Source organism: Plecotus auritus (assembly GCF_963455305.1).
Source record: "Plecotus auritus genome assembly, chromosome: 4".
Taxonomy (NCBI): Eukaryota; Metazoa; Chordata; class Mammalia; order Chiroptera; family Vespertilionidae; genus Plecotus; species Plecotus auritus.
This window is the reverse complement of record NC_137775.1, coordinates 134,455,556-134,475,859: the sequence shown is the minus strand read 5'-3', so window position 1 is coordinate 134,475,859 and position 20,304 is coordinate 134,455,556. Positions and strand designations below refer to the sequence as shown.

The 20,304-nt window shown below is 37.9% G+C and overlaps 1 pseudogene across 1 annotated transcript; it reads left to right on the top strand.

Moving 5' to 3' along the window:
• Positions 1–5,250: 5,250 nt before the first annotated feature.
• LOC308247044 (dolichyl-diphosphooligosaccharide--protein glycosyltransferase subunit TMEM258-like) lies at positions 5,251–5,491 on the top strand (annotated as a pseudogene). Its single transcript has one exon. The product of its transcript is annotated as a dolichyl-diphosphooligosaccharide--protein glycosyltransferase subunit TMEM258-like (transcript).
• The last annotated feature ends 14,813 nt before the right edge of the window (positions 5,492–20,304 follow it).

The following is a 20,304-nucleotide window of genomic DNA, read 5'->3' as shown; positions in this document are numbered from 1 at the left end:
AGGCCCATGAAAGCAGACTTACCCTACTGACCACACCCTCATGAAATCAGACAGAATGATGCCATGGCTGACATCAGGACCTGATCCAATGATCAACTACTATCTACCCTAGTCCCAAACAATCAGTAGAGCACGTGATCTCCACTCCCTTAGTCACCATTACTAATGATTTTCCCCCTATACAATCTGTCTCCTACAGGTCATTGGGGAGCCAGGTCTTAGACCACAAACTCTCCTGTATCTCCAGGCTTAGTGCCAATTGTTTAAATAAACCTCTACTTTCTTTGCTGCAAATTCCCGTTTATGTTTTATTGGGCTTTGATGCACACAGGCAAACAAGCTGTTACAAACACAGGTTGGGCTGCCTGCCATGATGAAAGCCAATACTCATGAGAGAGGTGCTGGTTAAAAGGAAAGAGGTTTATTCAGGTCCTGGCAAATTGAGAAGATGGCAGACTCCTGTCCAAAAATGATCTTAACATCTTTTGTCAAGCCAGTGACTTTTATAAAGAAAAAGAGGGGACCTAGAGATGTGCAGGCAGTGTTCTAGCTGGTTTTAATAAAGATCTTGGCATCACTGTATTGAATTTATCTGCGAAAGCTGAATTATTGCGGTCGATCAGCTCCTAATCAGACAGAAACTGGAACTGCTGGTTCCTGCAACTTACTAAAATAGAGTCTAAAGTAGAGGTTATTAGCAAAAAAATTTTTTTTCTGTTATATTTCAACATGCTTGTTAGTACATTTATTTTGGTTAGTAAAAGATTATATATTCTTTATTCTCTGTTACAAAAACACTTTAGTAGGTAACATACACAGTGCTTTAATAACTTACTTGGCATTTTAGAGAGCAATTTGGCATAGCAGCCTTGAGATTACAATTTAAAATGTGTAATTGAGCAATTCCTTAGTATATTTAATATAATTAGGATTCACATTCCAAATATGTAACAATTTATAATATTGGGTTTATAAATTATAGAAGTGTTTGGGAGAGCTTGTTTTCAGTAGACAATTGAAATACTTAAAAATAAAATGGAATATTTTGAATGCACAAAGACAGTTAAAATGATTAGAATATTAAGTGCTTAAAGAATCAAAAAAGTAATTGTTGAAATTTATACATTTAAAATTAGTCTAATAAAATTTATAAATTTAATTTGTCTAAGAAAAAACTCACTTTTGAATTTATAACTTTAATAAAGTAAGTACTGGATTTGAAAGCAAAAGTGATCCCTGTAATAATCTTTTCACAAAAGCTACCTTGAAGGACACCAAAAACATATTAATTTTTTATTAGAAATATTAATCTCATCTTTCCATAGAACATATTGTTAGGTTTCAGAAAGATGGAGCTTAAGATTCTCTTTTTTGTCCTGCTGGAATGGCTCAGTTGGTTGAGCATTGTCCCATGCACCATAAGGTGGCCAGTTCGATTCCTGGTTAGGGTACATACCTGGGTTGCAAGTCCCCGGTTGGGGCATGTACAGAAGGCAACCAATCAATGTTCCTCTCTCCTTTTCCCTCCTCTGTCTCTAAAATTAGTATATATATATAAAATCAAAGCAAGAGAAAAAGAGAAATATATATATATATATATATATATATATATATATACACATATATATATATTCAAAGCAATAGAAAAAGAGAAATTATATATATATATATATTTTTTTTTTTTTTTCTCTCTCTCTTTTTCTCTTGCTTTGATTTTGAGACTTTACCTTCAGTTTTCTTCAAAATCTAATTCTGGGTTTTTCGGTGTGAACATGAAAACCCATGATTTGCTCTTTTACACCTGAATATAATACAAAAGCAATAGGAGAATAAAAGAAACTCTGAGTATTCCATTTTCATTGAAACTATAAGACATATTTAATTTGCATACTCCAAAATACATGTAAAGTCTTCCAAATCAACTGAGTTTGGCAGAAGCCTCAGGCAAGATAGTCATGAGGAGAAGCAGAATGAATTTCAAAAGATCCCAGTAGTGGCAGATCTCAGAATGTTCCAGCAAAAATATTATCCTAATGGTGGGAGACTCAATCTGAACTACAAATAACTGCATCCTTCATTCTCAGCCTTGAGTGAAGAAATTGGGATGAATAGGGCTGGTGGTAGAAGCCTTCTTGAAACCAGGTTGATTAGATAGCAGCGTTCACATAGCCACCATATTTTTAGGGAACAGTGTGTCTCTGAGGGCCCAGGGGAAAGTGATTTGTGGTTGTCAGTATTCAACACAAAAAATTATTAGGTTAAATTTTCTTTTTTTAAAAAAAAATATTTTTATTTTTATTTATTTATTTATTTTTAAATATATATATTTTATTGATTTTTTACAGAGAGGAAGGGACAGTGATAGAGAGAAACATCGATCAGCTGCCTCCTGTACACCTCCTACTGGGGATGTGCCCACAACCAAGGTACATGCCCTCGACTGGAATCGAACCTGGGACCTTTCAGTTCGCAGGCGGATGCTCTATCCACTAAGCCAAACCAGTTAGGGCAAAAATATATATATATATATATTTATTGATTTCAAAGAAGAAGGGAGAGGGAGTGAGAGATAGAAAAATCAATAATCAGAGGGACTCATTGATCAGCTGTCGCCTCCATGCCCCACACCGGGGATTGAGCCCACAACTGAGGCAAGTGCTCTAACTAGGAATTGAACCGTGACCTCCTGGTTCATAGATCGATGCTCAACCACTGAGCCATTCTGGCTGGGCTTGGGTGGCATTTTCAAGATAACATAGAAAGAATGCATGTAAACCAAAGATTTTAAATGCAATCATGTTGCCCAGCTGGTGTGGCGCAGTGGTTGAGTGTTCACCTATGAGCTAGGAATTCCCAGTTTGATTCCCGGTAGGGGCACATGCTCATATTGCTAGGGCTTAATCCCCAGTGTGGGGCATGCAGGAGGCAGCCGATCAATGATTCTCTGTGATCATTGATGTTTCTATCTCTCTCCCTCTCCCTTCCTCTCTGAAATCAATAAAAATATATTTTTTAAAAATGCAATCATGTTATCTTTTAAACTTAAAAGCAGAAGGTGTTTTAACATGCAATAATTGAGAAATGTTATGCCTGTCAAATTATCTTGAGAAAATTTCCAGAGGATAAATTATAATCACTCAAAATATAATTGAGGAAATGATTACAAATAGACTGGCAAGGAACATTGAATATATTCAACTCTAGAACTGAAAGTGAGAATATGAGGACTAGAGTTATAGATAATAATTAAATAATATTCAATCTAAAAACAATATAACTACCAAAAATTAGGAGGGGGAAGGGAATACAATTTCTGAGGCAGAATATAGATTAACTTATCTATATTCCCTAGGAGTCAATGCATAGAATTTAAGGCGACAAATAAAAAATTTGAATTATAAACATTTTATAAACTTTTTTAAAAATCCTCACCTGAAGGTATGTTTTTATTGATTTAAGAGAGAGAGAGGAAGGGTGAGAGAGAGGAACATTGATTCGTTGCCTCCCATATGCACCCTCACAGGGGATTGGATCGAACCCACAACCTAGGTATGTGCCCTGACAGGGAATTAAACATGGGACCCTTTGGAGTACAGGATGATGCTCCAATCAACTGAGCCACACTGGCCAGAGTAAAATTATAAAATTATACTAAATTTATAAATTATACTAAAATTATAAAATTATACTAAGAAAGTAGAGAATGGATGGGAGAAGAAAAAAAACATTACATTTATTATTCCTCATTTTAGGTATATCAATCAAACCAGAAAAAGGAACCTTAATGTATATTTAAAACTGAAATGAGATAAGCATTTGAAATCATGTAATATAAATAGGTGGTCAACTCATTATTTATGAGAGAAATGAAAATTTAAATCATAATGCAATGGTACTAATACCCACAAGAATGTTTACAATGAAAAAGTATTGGTGAAGATGGGAAGCAATTGGAACTCTCTTTACTTTTGATGGGGTTGTAAATTGCTACAACCACTTTGGTAAAAGTGGTAATATATACTAGACTGCACATAACCACATCTGTGATTCAGCATTTGCACGCCTGCCTATCTATCTGTCTGTCTATCTATCTATCTATCTATCTATCTATCTATCTATCTATCTATCTCTATCATCTATCTCTACATCTCTATCTCTATCTCTGTCTCTTTCTATATACAAGAGAAATGCATATGTGTTCACCAAATGCAACATACAAGAATGTTCATAGCAGCCCTCTTTAAGCCCAAATATGAAAACTGCTCAAATATTCATGACCCATAGAATGGATAAATAGTATATCCACACAGTGCTACACTGTACAGCAACTAGAATGAATAAACTACAAAAGGACATGACAATGATAATAAATCTTACATGTATAATGTTGGGCCAAGAAGAAAGACATAAAAAAGTACATAAAAATACAAAATATGCAAAGCTAATTTACGACCTCAGAAGGATAATCTTGGTAGAGTTTTGACTGCAAGAGGACAAGCAAGTGGTTTCTGGGATGTTGCTCAGTTTGTAATTCTTGATCTAGAATCTAGATGATGATTTCATGGGTGTGTTTTCACTTTGTGAAAATTCATCAAGCTTAGGATTCATCACTTAGGGTTATACTTTTCTATATCTATGTCATACTTTATTAAAAAGTATAACAACAACAAAGTAGAAGGAAATTGATTACATAAGTGACAAAAATGTTGAGAAACCAAAGGTTGGTGAGGCAACTCAGAGATTAGCAACAGCATGAAGCAAACATGCTTCCAAGGCTGAAGGAACAAAGGTGATATTATTTGAGCCCAGTTAAGAACTTCAGTCAGGCTCCTTGAGCCCTCTACTCAACAAGGGCTAGACCTTGTCCTTTCATGTCCGACTGGCTGAACCCTCTTTTAACAAGAATCCTGCTTAGTCAGTTCAGTGAAAATTTTGTGCCGTGGATATCTGATCAAGTTCCTCCTTCCTCACCTTTGATATCTAATTCCTGGGCCTGCCTTTAGTAAAAATCTTGTTAGGCCAGTTTAGCAAGAATTCCCCCTACCCTTGATGACTAATCCAGTTCTTCTTAGTATTTTTCCATTCACCGACCCCTTCATTCTGCTTATTGGCTATAAATCCCCAGCTGTCTTTGCTGTATTGTGAGTTGAGCTCAGCTCTATACCAAGGTCTCTTTCCCCTACTGAAGTAGTTTGAATAAAATCTGTCTTGCTGGGTGGCAAAGTGGGGGATTACCCTGTGCCCAACAAAATGATGCTAAAGGTTATGAGCAGATATACCAGCCCAGTGAACTTGTCTGTCTGCCCCCGTATGAGCGTGGTACTGTTTCCCATTGGCATGTTCTTTACCAGCTGGTTCTTTGTTTATGAGGTCACATCCACTAAGTACACTCAGGACATCTACAAAGAGCTCCTCATCTCCTTGGGGGCCTTGCTCTTCACAGGCTTTAGGGTCCACCTTCTTGCTGCTCTGGATCAGCATCTATATATGAGCTCCCAAGGGTTCCAACCAGACAGCTTCACCAAAACTCTGCCTTTGTAATTTGTTTTACTATTTCTGGAAGTATCTCATCTACTGCTCACAATAAAGGCAGATGTGTGTGTGTGGGGCGGGGAGGGAATCTGTCTTGCTATCTGGTGTATAATTTTCCTTTTATTCTATGTGTAATAGGATAAAGTCATCAGTCTTTCTGGCTCCATCTTGTTCAAGCCTTTCCAGTTTCTATATATGTCAGTTAGCAATTTCTGCTTAGTCCTATATAGATATGTTCATTATTAAATGAATCTAACCTATAGTCCAGGAATTCTGAAACAACCCCCTCTGCTCAAAGCTACCTCCCCAAGGAGATAAGGAAAGTATGTACAAAAATAATGACTGTTTATCAAAAGATTTATAGGAACATTGTGACTGGGATCATGGCAATTGGAGTTTATTGATCAAAAGCAACAAAGTTTCATCCTCCTCCTCAGACCCTTGCTGGCATCCAGATGTCTGCAGCCATCAATCTCCTCTTGACCTCCAAACTCTCCTGTTTCCCCTGACATAAAAGAAGCCTAAATTCTGTACTTTTTCAAGATGGTTCTTTAGGATGCTAGTCCACCATCTTCACTTATCATTCAACTTACTGGCTGTTGAGCAGTATGAACTTTCACTGGGTAACATATGGACTGGTGTCATCCTGCAGTAGTTGAAACCACGGCAGTTGTTTGGAGACCCAGAGAAAGTGAAGTCACTGTTGAAGTTGTTGTAGTAGTAAAGGGGAAAAATTGTGGTTGTTTCATGCTACTGTTTTTACCAAACTAGACCTACTTTATTCTGAAAAAAAAAAAAAAAAAAAAAAAGTATATATCTTTCTATATCTATATCTAGGTCTATATCTATATATCTAAATCTACATCTATACCTATATTGATACATATAGATATACAAAATCATGTTTAATAATTAAATATTGAAAGTTTTCCATTTGAGCCGAAACCGGTTTGGCTCAGTGGATAGAGCGTCGGCCTGAGGGGTCCCGGGTTCAATTCCGGTCAAGGGCATGTACCTTGGTTGTGGGCACATCCCCAGTGGGAGGTGTGCAGGAGGCAGCTGATCGATGTTTCTCTCTCATCGATGTTTCTAGCTTTCTATCCCTCTCCCTTTCTATCTGTAAAAAAATCAATAAAATGTATTTAAAAAAAAAAAAAGAAAGAAAGTTTTCCATTTGAAATCAAGACAAAACCAAAAAACATACTATCAGTTCTTTTATTAAATACTAGCCATTCTAGCCAGTGCAATGGGCAATGAAAAGAAGTCAAAGGCATAAGGATAGGAGAAGAAGGTAGAGTATTATTGTTATTTGGAGATAATCTATTTGTGTGTATGAAAAGTTTAAAATTTACAGAAAAATATTAGGATAAATAACAAGGCTTATCAATATTGGTAAATACAAAAATCAATAACCAAAATTAGTTGTATTTCTATATAATACCAAAAATCAGAAAACAAAATTTGAAAAAAGATGCTTTTAATATAAAAGTATCAAAAGATATCGTGAGCCTGGCTGGTGTGGTTCGGTGGTTGGGTGCTGATCTATGAACTGAGAGGTCACAGTTCAATTTCTGGTTTGGGCACATGCCCAGGTTGCAGACTTGATTGATCCCCAGTAGGGGGCATGCAGGAGGAAGATGATCAATGATTCCCTTTCATCATTGATGTTTCTTTCTCTCTCTCCTTCTCCCTTCCTTTTTGAAATCAATAAAAATACATTCTTAAAAAAAAAAAAAAGATATCATGAGCCTAGGAATACTAGTAAATCTAACAAAAGATGTGCAAAAAATTCCATTGGGGCAATTGTAAAACTTTATTGAGGGACATTAAAAAACCTATTTGAATGATGAGATGTGTTATGTTTATGACATAAAATACTTAATATTGTAAAAACATCTATTTTTTTCCAATTGATCTATAGATTTAATGCAATGTATGTATATATTGACAATTTGATTCTAAGTTTTATCTAAACATGGAAGGGCTAAGAATAGTTAAATCTATTTGAAAGAAGAAAAAAATGGAAAGTCTTATTCTATCACTAGATATCATTGCTTACCATAAAACTATATTCATTATGATAGTGGTACTATTGCAAAGGTAGAGAACTTAAGTAATGACATAGTGTCAGCACACAGGAATTTTATTTCTTTCATATAATATTCTCCTTAATTCACACTAGCCTTGTCTAGTCTAATACTACTGTGACACATTTGTCTATTTTCAACCAGATCCTTCCACACCTGCATATATTTCATGTCCACTCCTTTATCATTAAGGCCTGAGGCCATCAGGTCTGGTCAGCACAAAACTGTCTTAAAAATAAAGCCTCAGGTCTGTCGACCATGAAAACATAGTTTTGTCCAAACGACAGATAACATCTCGACCTCAGTTATGTTTCAGCCCCAGACCTACGAAGGTGAAACAACCCTACCAGCCACATCCTTACAAAACTAGACAGCACAATGCCTTGCCTGACATCAGGACCCAATGCAATGATCAACTACTCCCTGCCTTAGTCTGGACCAATCAGCAGAGCCCATAACCCCATATTCCTTAGCAACCATGATTAATGATTTTCTCCTTATATAATCTATCTGCTGGAGAGCATGGGGAGCCAGGTTATAGAGCACTAGCTCACCTGCGTCTTTGGGCTTCGGGCAAATTCCCTAAATAAACCCTTACTTTCTTTGCTGCAAACTTCTGTTCACTTCATATTGGGTTTTGGTGCCTGCAGGCAAATGAACCCTAGTTTGTTAACAATAGACTAGAAAGCCCATAAACAGATTCCTGCATATATAAACACTTGATTTATGAGAAAGTTCGCATTGCAACTGTTCAATTTAATAAATAGTACTGAATCAATTGAATATCCATAAAAAATAAAATAAAATTGAACTCCCACATGGCACCATACCAAAATTTAATTGTAGATGAATTATCGACCCAAATATGACAAGCAAAATGGAAAGCTTTTAGAAGGTAATATAAAAGTAAATCTTTATGAGCTCAGCATTTGGAAAGTTTTTTTTAAACAGGAAACACTAACCATAAATGTTAAAATTGATAAATTAAGCTACATTAAAATGAAGACCTCTGTTAATAAAAACACTATAAAATAGTAAAAAAATAGACATAGGATTAGATAAAATATTTGAAAATATAACTAACAAAGAAATTGTATGTAAAAGATATAATGGCCTTCTGCAAATTATTAAGGCAAAAAACAACCCAATTAAAAAATGGGTTAAATATTTGGACAGTTTCTTTATGAAGAAGAAATGTAAATGACCAGTGAACATATAAAAATATGCTATCTCATTATTAATCAGAAAAATACAAATTAAAACTATAAGGTGATACTACTGTATACCCACTAGATTGATAAAAATTGAAAATCTTCCACTAACATGTTGGATGAGATTGTGGAGTGATGGGAACTTTCATACATTATTGATGGGAGTGTAAATTTGGAATAAGCACTTTGGAAAACAATTTTGCACTACCCAGTCAAGTTGAAGATGTGCATAACTTTTGACCCATCAATTTCACTCTTGCATATATACCGTAGAGAAATGTGTGCACATGTGTATGAGTATTCGTGGATGACAATGTTCATAATCGTATAATTCATAATAGCCCCTAAACTGGACACAGCCCCAAAGTCTGTCAACTGAGTATTTATACAATGAAAATGAATTATAGCCATAGGGAATGTGGGTGAATCTTATATACATAATGCTGAGCCAAAAAAGTGAAATACAGAGGATTATAAAGAATTTATAAAAACAGTTAACAATAAGCCATGGATTTTTGGTATGGCTACTGTGGTAGGTACAATAATGGCCCTCTAAAGACGTCCATACTCTAATCCTAGAATTTGTGAATATGTTACTTTATATGGCAAAAGGAATTTCGCAGATGTTATTGAGGTCAAAGACCTTGAGATGGGGGAGCTTATCCTGGATTATCCAAGTGGACTCAAAGTAACCACCAGGGTTCTTTGAAGCAAGCATTTAGAGTCAGATAAGGATATGGGACAATGGAAGGAGGGTCAGAGGGATGCTACATTGCTCTTTTTGAAGACAGAGGAAAGGAGCCATAGCCAAGGAATTTGGGAGCCTCTAGAAGCTGGAAAAAAGCCGGGAAATGGATTGGCCTCCATAAATAAACACAACCCTGTCGACACCTTGATTTTAGCCCAGGAAGATTTGTCTTTAACTTGTAATTTACAGTACCCTAAGATAATACCTTTGTATTGTTCCAGGCCCCCAGGGTTGTGGTAATTTGTTCCAGCAGCCATAGGAAACTAATGCAGGTGCATAGGTGGTAAAATGATAAATAAAGTAAGGAAATGATTGCCATAAGTCATGACAGGGATTACCTCTGAGGAGGGGTTGAGAGGGTGATGTGAACAGGAAAGGTCCCTTGGAAGGTTGGGGGGCACTGGCAATGTTGTCTTTCTTGACTTGAGGTGTAGTTATATGGGGCTTTGCTTTCTAACTATTGTTGATAATTTATACATTTATATTTTGTGTCCATTTACACCACAATTTTTTTTCCAAAGGGGAAAATTTTTTCTCTATCCTTAACAGGTAGAAAAAAGATGGCTTCTGAAAATTTTGAGGATGCTTCCCATAGGACTGCTGGGAAGCCAGGCATTGTCATTCCACGTGCTTCTAGGTGAAAGGAAAAGTGGAGGCTGTTAATCAATTTACCCAAGTGGGTTTCTCAGTTATCTAATGACTGCTCAGTGCTGATTATTCTGTAAACCCTCTGGCCAACATTTCAGCAGATATCGGTTGATGCCACCACCTGGCTGAAAATAGCTCAGATGACCCTACTCACAATTTTTGAACAGCTGTTTTGGCTGGTCCTTGTGATTGTTACCCATTTTCTGTTTAAATAGACTCCACTTTGCTAACTGCTTAGATTACATAATGGTCTGCATCAGTAGTTAAGATTCATTCATTCATTTCAATAATCTCTCCTTTAGTACCCTCTCTGTTCCAGGTACCCCGGTAGGCTCTGGGATTGAGAGACAAGCAGCCCATAGTCCTTTTCTCACGGGAACTCTTAAGTCATAGCGGGATGTGTTAAGAGTAGGTAAATGACCACGTGAAAATATCCACATGAGCAATACCTTATGCTTATAGGAACACAGAGGAAGGAGTGCCAAATGTTACCAGGGAGTCTAAAAAAAAAGACTTCCTGTGGGAGATAAATGGAATTAAACAGTCAGCGTGGCTTGACTTAGTAAGAAAGAAGGTATTTCAGGCAAAAGGAGAGCTTGTGGTAAGGGAGTGGGGTAAGAAAGAGCATGGTCTATTCGGGATCCTGCTTTAACTCTGTTAGCTAGATACAATTGAGAGGCCTAGAGGAGGCTGCAGAAGGCAGACACAAAGTACAGGCAACAAGTTAGAAATCTCGGTGTCAGTTCCCAAGCACTAGACACCAGGGAATACTGGTTAGAAAGAGAAGCTAGAAGCTAGTTACATGAATCTAAAGTCAACAGTAAAGATGTAGGACCACCAGTCCTATTGGTTTAGGGCTTCACTCTTATGACTTCATTAAACATCATTTTTCTTTTTATGACCCTATCTCCAAATACAGTCACACTGAAGGTTAAGGCTTCAACATATGAATTATTTTGTGTGTGGCAGGGGGACACAGTTTGATTAATAGTACATATTGAATAACCATGATCTGGTTCCTGCTTGCATCTCCAATCCTATATCTTACCTCCCCTTCTCTGTCACCACAATATAGCTCCACAGGGACATTTAAGGCATTCTCGAGAGCCCTCACCACAAAGATGTGTTTGAATCTATTTAATTCATGTTCCAACCCAGTGGTAGATTCTGATACCTTGAAGGTCAACACTTGAAGGCCAAACTGTCCTCAAACACAGACTGAAACCATGTGGTGCTTTCTGTCCTTGGCAGCTATTCCTGCTAAAGAACAACTGAGCCCAGGCCATGCCTGGCCAACAGAAGTATCTCCCAGGAATAACAAATAATTTCGACAGTGCCCTATATCCCAGTAGGGATTACAAATCAAGAGCCACTAATATAGCTATGTACTCTGACCCACTTTGGTGATTCCATAACTGGAATTTTATCTCAGAAAAATAATTTAAAAGAAACAAGAAGAAAGAAATATATGTATATAGCACATAATTTGAAACTGCAAAAATATGAAAAAGTATTAAACTATAAATACCCTAAGTTTTAGGGAATAGTGAAATACTTATAAATCTTAAAATATCAATGTATTGGAATATTTTATAGTTACTGAAATGAAAGGTATGATTATTGTAGAACACATAGAAAACATTTTGAAACAAGTTTAAATAAATGAGAAAATTAGAACTCAAAATTTAACCTACAATATATTTCAACTGTGCAAAAACTATTGTGGCAGAATGCATGGGAGAACAATCAGCCAGCACTCTGAGGGAGGAAAGTTTAACCTTTATTTCGCAGATCTGCTAGTCCAGAAATTCTGGATCCAAAGCCTGAACTGCACTCGTGGGGAGGCTCTGGCCTATATATCTCCTCCTGTGGCGGGTCCTGAGGGCCCCCGAAGCTCCACCCAAGTCACTCTTGGTGGGTCCTTTCGGGCATGCTCTGCAGCTCCGCCCAAGTCAGTCAGAGTGGGGAAGTAAGGCTACAGTTTAACCAGATACTGAACTAGGTTGCAAGCCCCCTCCCCCCCATTTTCCTTTTCACTATATTCATTTATAATGGCAATAATTGCATTTTATTGAGTGTTTCTTTTCCATATCTATTCTAAGCACCTTGCCTTATCTTTAATCCTTACAAAATTTTTTCCAAATTAACATTATGGTCTCCATGTGTAATGACTGTTTTAAGTTTCTGCTATATAACCTTTAGCAAGTTAAGAATGTCTCTCCTATATTTAGTTTGCTGTTAATATTTAATTGTAAACAGGTGATGAACTTTATCAAATGCTTTCTCTTCATTAATTGAGATCATTGTATGACTCTTGTCCTTTATTAAATAGGTGATTTCTGATGTTGAGCCAATTTGGAATTCCTGGGATAAACCCTACTTCATCAAAAGTTATTTTTTAGAATATATACCTGCTAGTTAACTCATATTTTATTTAGGATTTTTGTATCTAGATCTTAGGTAAAATGAGCCTATTCCTTTTATTTATTGCTTTGTCCTTACTATTTTGGAATTAAGATTACACTAGTTTCATAAAATAACAAACAAACAAAAACATTATGGTCTCCAAACAACAGATGAGAGATTCAAAGAACTAAGGTTAATTTAATAAGCGAGTGAGAGAACAGTATTTAAATCCAGATTTTTCTGAATTAAAATCTTATGCATTTTCCCCTTTCAAAAGCTACCTTTCCAAACTTGTAAATGAATGTAAAGAAAAAAAAAAACAAAACTAAAACTAAAACTAAAAGAATCTAGTCATATAAAGGTAGCATGATTATAAGAGAAATTTTTATTTTATATTTTTATTATATTTCAAATTTATTCAACACTTTTTCTTAAAAATGCCTAACATACAGTTTGGATCCTCACACATAACACACAATGATGTCCATTCACTGCTGGAAACATGCCAAGTTCAATGTGTACTTTCCTCCACTGCATTTATATTTGAATTCACATTCCAATCAGTGACCAAGAGCAATAAGTTAGGAGCATTATTGTAGAAGCACAGACCCTCTTCTGAAGACAAACCAGACTACAGCTCTAAGTTCTGTCATGCAAACTTCCAACACAGATAGCCTTTCGGATCTCTTTCTCCACATCAAGTCAGGGAGGGGAGGATTACTCACCTCACTGCAGGCCAACAAACATCTTCAACAGATTATTTGGAAAATTTTCCTGCACCAAGTCAACCCATACACCACCAGCCAGCCCTAGGCAGACCCGCTAAGGGCCAGGTCCCCTTTCTGGTAACTCGGCTACCTGGTATTTTCTATTTCTGGGTCCAAGTCCCTGTGCTGTTGAGAAGGCTAAAAGGCTAATCCTTCCTATAACACTTTAAGTTGAACTTTCCCAACATTTAGAGCCTTCCCAGAGAAGTAGAACCAAACTGTATAACTGTTGTTAGCCTAAAGCATAGTAACCTCTATTTTATAAAACGGCTATTTGAAATTCTCTGCTTTTTAGATAGTCCCTTGTTCTATGAGTCAACTCTACTATTTTTAGAAGGTCTCTTATTTTGTAAATTAACTTTACTTTTTAGCTTGCTTGAATAACAGGGAAGATAAACTTAGCTGTCTGACCCTGTAAGCTAGGGACTGATACTCCCATACTCTCATGCCAGATGTATTCTTTTAACTGAATAGAACTATGATGTGCTCAAGGCCACAGGCTTCCAGCGAGATAAGCACACATAGGGCTCTTGAATAAAAGAAAACTCCTGCTTGTTGCTTTGCTCAGAATTTGAAATCTTTCTCTGGGCCCGCCAGTGTAATAAATGGTGTAACTCCATTTCTCTGGGTGTTGCTTGGTTTTTCTCCGGTCTTCTGTAACATCACCTCAATAGGTTGACTTAGGTCTTTCTTTTCAGGAGAGCTGAGCATAGAAATTTACCAGGTGTACAGGTTAATAATGCGGATTTTGTAATCAAAGAAAACATGATAATTTCAAGAGAAACATCAAAAGTGCTTTATTCAAAATAATGTCCATCACTTGCTACACATTTCCCACATATTTCAGGTAATTCGTGGATACTGTCCCAATAGAACTTTTCTTGTTTTGAGGCAAACCATTCAGAGACCCAATTTTCCACTTCTTTGTACGTTTTGAAGTGCTGCTCAGAAAGTGCAAGTGCCATCAATCCGAACAAGAGCTAATCTGAAGGAGCAAGGTCTGGTGAATACGGTGGATGGATTAATACTTTCTAGGCAAGATCTTTTAACTTGTCTTTAACTGGTTTTGAAGTGTGTGATGATGCGTCATCATGAAGCAAAATTACTTTGCTGTGTCTTCTGGAACATTCTGGTCGTTTCACGATCAAAGCATGGTTCAAATTGATTATTTGTTGTCGGTAGCGATCAGCATTAACCGTTTCACCTGGTTTTAGAAGCTCATACTACACCACACCTTCCTGATCCCACCAAACACAGAGCATTGTCTTCTTTCCGAAGCGATCTGGCCTTGCAGTCAATGTTGATGGTTAACCTGGACCATACCATGATTTTGTGCATTTGGGACTCTCAAAATAAATCCACTTTTCATCACCAGTCACAATTCAATGCAAAAAAGACTTTCTTTCCTGCCGTTGAAGCAACATTTTACTGATGACTTTTCAGTTTTCCATTTGTCTTTCGTTCAGTTGCTGTGGCACCCATTTTCCTTCCTTTAAAATCTTTCCCCTTGCTTGTAAACAATTGGAAATTGTTTGCTGAGCAACGTTTAATCTTTCTGCAAGTTGTTTTTGAGTTTGACATGCATCTTCATCTAATAATGCTTGTAATTGTTGGTCTTCACACTTTAAAAAATATATATATATTTTATTGATTTTTTACAGAGAGGAAGGGAGGGGAGAGAGAGCCAGAAACATTGATGAGAGAGAAACATCAATCAGCCGCCTCCTGCACACCCCTACTGGGGATGTGCCCACAACCAAGGTACATGCCCTTGACCAGAATCAAACCTGGGACCCTTGAGTCTTCAGGCTGACGCTCTATCCACTGAGCCAAACTGGCTAGGGCTGGTCTTCAAACTTTTTTGGTTGACCTGGATGTTCTTTGTCTTTCACATCGAAATCATCACTTTTAAAGCGTTTAAACCAGCCTTCACAAGTATCTTGAGATGGAGCATGTTCACCAAAGTATTCAGCAGCACTTTCCTTCAAAATAAAGTAATGAATTAAAACTTCCTGCAAATGGACTTTTTTTTGGCACAAAATTTGACATTTTTAAGTGTAAAATTATCTATGATGTTAACACCTTCAGCAAATTTGACATATGAAGTTTAGAAGCTTGTTGTCAATATAACAATACAATAACAAATTGAATTTATATCAACATATGTGTAACTCCATCTATTGAAAAAAAATCTGCATTATTAACCGGTACACCTGGTAATTAAATTTTGCTTCACTGATATGGGACTGTTTCTTGGGCCCAATCTGATTACTTTAACAGTATCAATATAGAAGAAAGGAAAACAATTGATTACTGAGTAAGCCTGATCTGATTTGCACACATGTAAGCTAACATGAAAGTGACTACAAAGACTATAAAATTCACACAATTTTATACAGTTAAATAGAAAAAAACCACAATGAAAATGTCTTTTATCTCCTTAGGAGATAAATGGATGTGCTGGTGATTGTCTCCTCTATACCGCCTGAGAGATTTCTGAATTAATTTTGGAGGTGTGGTTGACAAAAGGCTCTAATTGGATTTCTGCTATCTCTTCCTCCCCCCCCCCACCCCCCCAGTGGGGTGATTTAAGGTATTTACCCTCTGGTTGGGGAAGAGAAGTGCAAACCATTTACTCTTAAGTGTCCTTAGCTTAGGAAAGACAGGATTTACAAATTGTTGCAAACTGCTTGGCATCTAGGTTTACTAGAGGCTGCAAACTGCTGTTTAACTGCCTGTCTGTTTCCCTGTTGTACTTGCCAACGAATTTTCTTAGCTTCTTGCTAATCTGCTTGAGTCAGGAAGCCAAATTAAGACCAGGCATTCAGAAGGAAATGGGCAAAAATGTCACCACTCTTCCACTCCTTCCTCAAAATGCAGAGGTAGCTGTTTTTATCTCCCTCCTAACTGCCAATGTTGAAACCACCAACCCTGCAAGTGCAATGGATCAAGGTTTGATCATTATACAACTTTCTTAGGGCGGAAGTAACACTCAGTCCACCATCTTGCCCCCACAGTCCAGGTGTGAATGTAGCTGGAAAAGGAAGTCAGCCAACCCTGAAATAGAAAATTCCACATACCTGCCTTTTTCAAAAGCTTGCCTTTTTCAAAAAGCCCACCCACTTTGTCCCCAATTTATAAAACTAGCCAAGCAGAGCCAGCCCCCAAACCAGTTTAGAGGACCTTCCTTTCCTCTGTGCTGTCTCCTTTGTGCTCAAGCATAAACTCAATAAAATCTGTCTGGAGATTTCTCTGTGGTTTCTTCTCCATTTCTTTGTTGGGAAACTCAAGATCCCCAATGCCAGTGAAAGGGTTAGCTAACTAGCTTAATTAGGCAGGCTTAGAAAGTTTTAGGAATGAAAATGGTCCATGGGAAGGAATACATAATGGAGACCTGAAGGCACCAGGGTGTTTATCTTACTTGTACAGAACATAAAGAAATGCCACAGGCAAATAGATATATATCTGGCCTGTGCAATTAAGACAGCCATAAACCGAGGACAGACAGGGGTATCTCTGGCCTGAGCAATTAAAGTGACCATAAATTAGGCCAAAAGTAGCCTTGACCTGACTTGCTGGGAGAGCCATAAGATAAGGCTTTCCTGCCAGCACAACTGGGAGAGCTATAAGATAAATCAAAAGTGACTCCAAAAAAAGTGACTCCAACCAACAAGATAAGGGGAAGAAAAAATGAGGGACACCATGTAGGCTTTGAGCTTTGCAAATTAATTGTATGTAGCAAAATGACCAATAAGAAGGGGTCAGGTTTAGAGAAAGAACTTCAGCCTATTGTATGCCTCAAGACAAAGAAAGCAGTGGTCACCCTTCTCAAGGGCCCCTCTGTCCATCCAGGAAGGACAGAGTCTTAGGCTTAGAGTTTAGAATTAGGTTTTAGAGGTAATGTCTGCTTGTAATAAAGTTTCTTTTTTTTTTTTTTTAAACATTTAATCACCTTTATTTATTTGTTTTTGTTAATCCTCACCTGAGGATATTTTCCCATTGGTTTTTAGAGAGAATGGAAGAGAGAGGGAAAGACAGAGAGGAACATCGATGTGAGAGAAACACATCGATTGGTTGCCTCCTGCAGGAGCCCTGATCAGGGCTGGGGAGGAGCCTGCAACCAAGGTACATGCCCTTGACCAGAATCGAACCTGGGACCCTTTGGTCCGCAGGCTGATGCTCTATCCACTGAGCCAAACTGGCTGGGGCTGCTTGTAATAAAGTTTCTGTACTTTTCACCTATCACCTTTTGGCCATGGCTTCATTCTTCGAATCCATCAGGACAAGAACCTGGGGAAACAGATCACCCTGCTCAATAAATCAACCCAAATCACCAGGAACCCTATTACTGCTCAGCACAAGCTACCTGACCCAGCTTTTATACTTCCCTTTGTTCCATATAAGGGAAAGAAGCTGGCTTAACCAATCAGCAATACCCAATGTAACTTCCTTGTTCCTGTTCACCTTGGTCTATAAAAAATCTCTCACCTGGTACAATTCTTCAGAACTTCTTTCTATCTGCTATATTGGGTGCTGCTCAATTCATGAATCACTGAACAAAGCCAATCAGACTTTAACATTTACAAAGTTGAATTTTGTTCTTTAATAGTATAGTAGGCTCTTTGTAGGCAGGGCTCTTTTATTCCCCCCAAACCTTTCAAATCCATCAAACTCAATGTGCTTAAACCAGAATTCACTAATTTCCTGCTTCTTCTGACCTAATCCTCCTTTAAAGCCTAAGAAGGACAACATATCCACACCTAGACACCAAAGGTAAAAACCCATGTCATCCATGGCTAGCATCTCTTTTATTCACTTGACAAATATTTACTAACCACATTTTCTGTGCCACTGAGAGGCAGAGCAGTGAAAAAAATAAAGTCCTTTCTGAGGAGAGAAGGACAATGAACCAATAGTTCATATAATATCAAATAGTGTTGAAAAGGAAAATGGGGGGACTTGCAACCTAGTTCAGTACAGTATCTGGTTAAAACTGTAGCCTTACTTCCCCACTCTGACTGACTTGGGCAGAGCTGCAGAGCATGCCCCCAAGGCCCCGCCAAGAGTGACTTGGGCGGAGCTCTGGGGACCCTCAGGGGCCCACCACAGGAGGAGATATATAGGCCAGAGCCTCCCCACGAGTGCAGTTCAGGCTTTGGATCCAGAATTTCTGGACTAGCAGATCTGCGAAATAAAGGTTAAACTTTCCTCCCTCAGAGTGCTGGCTGATTGTTCTCCCATGCATTTTGCCACAACATTGTGTGACAAGTGTTATGAAGTAAAAACAATCAGGTTGAGAAGGATAGAGTAACAGGGAATCGTGGTTCAAAAAACCTCAGAGATCTTGACATTTGATCAGAGACCTGAATGCAGTGAAGAAGTGAACCAGGCAAAGATTTGGAGTTTGACGAAGTAAAGAGAGAGTGGTGGGTAAGGAGGTCTGAAAGATAGGGTCAAGCTCCCCTGATATGTAGGCTGTCCAAGGCCTTGGATTTCAATACAATTATATTGGGAAGCCATTGGAGGGTTTTGACCAGGAGCATAAGACACTCAGAGGTTTTAAAAGGCTTCCTGGCAGTAGCCAGTTTGGCTCAGTGGATTGAGTGGTCCCAGGTTTGATTCTGATCAAGGGCACATGCCAAGGTTGTGGGCTCAATCCCCAGTAGGGGGCGTGCAGGAGGCAGCCAATCAATGATTCTCTCTCATCATTGATTGGAGAGTTTCTAACTCTCCCTCTCCCTTCCTCTTTGAAATTAATAAAAGTATATTAAAAAAAAAAATAAGAATTTACCTTTAAAAAATAAATAAATAAATAAAAGGCTTCCTGAATGAATGTCTTCACACTGCAACCAGAGTGACGTTTCCCATCTTTCTCTTCTTCCTCTGCCTCCTCCTCTTCTTTTTCTTTTTCTTATTTCTTCTTAGTGAAAAGAGCTTTACTGATTGTTCTGATTGTAAAAATTTTATATGCTTATTGTAAAAAATTCAAACACATTAGACAGTATTTTTTTTCAAAGTAAAAGTTGAGTGAGAGCTCATGGATTACATTTTGGTACATTTTACTAGCATTTTAGTAATTATAGAGAACTTTCTCAGAGTACAGTCTACTCATTCAACTCCTTGAATGGAATTTCTTTAATACCTTTTCATTGACCTTTGGAGATAGATATAGGTATAGATAGATATGGATACAAATATATAGATACAGTTACGGATATAGATATAAAATATAGATCTCACCCTGGCCAGTGTGGCACATTTGGTTGGAATGTTGTCCCATACACCAGAAGGTGGTGGGGTGGATCCCCAGTTGGGGCATGCATAGGAGGCAACCAATTGATGTTTCTCTCTCTCTCTCTCATCAATAAAAAAAAACACATTTTTAAGTAGAAAAAATATATATCTTCTTCAGTTCACACCCTCTACATTGAGCTCTTACCTTTCATTATTTCTTCATACTGCGTTCTTTCTCATTGAAGCCTCTACAGAGACCCAATACCCCATTCTTCTCCACCCAGCTACTCTCCTTTCTTAGCCTCTGAGACCCTCTGCATCTGCCTCAGTCCACCTGTCTAATAGCCCAGCCCTCTCCCTGTGGACTCAATCCCCAGTAGGAGGCATGCAGTAAGTTTGGAAGGCAGTCAGGGTGTCTTGTTTGTCTTGACATCCCAGTATCTAGCTCAGGGCCTGGCAATAATAAATATTTTTAAATGAATGCATTTGAGAGCTTTGACTTTATTTACTTACTTACTTACTGGGGGCCCAGTGCACGAATTCATGCACCTTGAAAGGAACTGTGGGCCACGAGGCTGCGGTGGGCACAGGATGGGTCTTGGCCCATCCTCCATGCCCCTGCCTGGCCTCTCCCACCATAGCTTCCAGTGCCGTTTGCCAGTAGTCCTGCT